We start from the raw sequence: 1,784 nt of genomic DNA on the forward strand, positions 1-1,784 counted from the left end.
TGAGAGAAAGTTTAGAATTTCACTTCTGTATTCTGTTCTGCTGAGGTGTATTTTATATTGGGAGGAAGTCATGTGCAATAAAGCTGAACCATACACTACAATTGCCAAAAAACTGTTTCTCTTCTTGCCAGGCTCTCTACCTGTATATTCTGGTTCTTAGAGACTTTTCTGGGGCCTAATGGAAAAATATGCCACCACTTCCAAGAGGAAAAAGTGGGGCTTTTGTCATTTGGGCACCATCTGCCCAGTCACCCTGCTCCCTGATGTAACTTACTTTATTTATCAGTGCAATAAATATTTATTGAGCAGCAACCAGGTGCCCAGCATATGCTATGTTGCCAAGAAGAATGCAAAAGGAATGTTAGACACAGTTTCTGACCTAAAAGTGTTTCGTGTCTGATTATAGAAAAAAAAAAAACACACTTTTGTGAAGCAACTAAATGACGACACATAACAGCACACAATAATTGCTAGAGACTGGCACAATTAATGTTACAAAAATTAATGTTAAAAAAAGGGGGAGATCAGTATGGACTCAATGTCAGAAAGATGTCCTGTAGAAGACAGATGTAGATCTATGCTTACCAGAATAGATAGGATTTTCTGGACTGAGAAAATAATGATGGGTAGTCCAAGTGTAAAAAAGTATTCAAGTGAAGAAAAGTCTAGAAAATAACTCTTAAATTGCAAAATAAATATTCTCTGTCATTACATTGAAAATAATTAAAATTACTAAAATTAAAGATTCACTTTCTTGATCATATTAAATCATTCAAGTGCTAACCTTATGAACTAACCATATACACGAGGTGAAGCTGTATAAAAAAAAATTAGCAATGTCCAAAGGCAAGAAAATAACTGGAGAAAGGAACAATAGGAAGCAATTTGTGAGTTTAACAAAAATTCTACCTTGCAAATAACAGTTGACTTGCAGACATGAGACAAAGTCTTAGATTGCTGTGAGCTTAGAGTGGTTTGCTTGCAAGAAGAGTAAAAGAAAATCTAAACTAAATGACTGAAAAGGAAAAGGTACTAAAAAACAGAAGAATGTTGGAGGGGTTTTGCATATTCATTTACTTAAGCTACCCCATCTTGTTGGAAAGTCAGAAAGCCTGGGAGGAAAAATAATAAAGTAAGAAACATTTTTTGTACTGTATCTCTGATGACCAGAGATCAGCACTCCTTAAGTCTCTCCACTTTAGGACTGTGTAAACTCTATTCTTTTTTAATCATAATATTTGCATGTTTATACAGCATATGCTCTAGGCCTTATATGGGGAACTTGTATATTATTGACTTCTAATCATGATGCTATCTGATAATATCCAAGAAAACATAGACCATGGAAGTACCCTCCCACCAAGCTTTCTTTTGTGACTGAGATTTTTATCGGTAACTACAAGGACACAATTGGTTGATTTAGAATTTTAATAACCACAAATCAATGTTGACATATTTATCCCAATCCCTGGCAGAGCTGACTGATTCATAAAGAAATCTGAGTTACACTTTTGTTTTCACACGTTTCTAATGTTACTTGATTTTTAAGGATATGGCAAATTTTAGAGCTGGAAGGGTGTTAAGAAGTGATTTAGTTCAAGACATTTGTTTTAATATATAAAAAGATGTGGTCTAGAAAATTTAAATGACATCCTAAAAGGCTCACAACTCAATGGCAGCTCTGCGTATTCTATCTCCTAGACCAAAGTTTTTATTTTACTACACTATGATATTAGCTATTATATTAATTTTAGCAGCCAATATATTAGAAAAAGATCAATTCT

The sequence above is a fragment of the Pteropus vampyrus genome, unplaced genomic scaffold (genome assembly GCF_000151845.1).
Source record: "Pteropus vampyrus isolate Shadow unplaced genomic scaffold, Pvam_2.0 Scaffold216, whole genome shotgun sequence".
NCBI classification, from domain to species: Eukaryota; Metazoa; Chordata; class Mammalia; order Chiroptera; family Pteropodidae; genus Pteropus; species Pteropus vampyrus.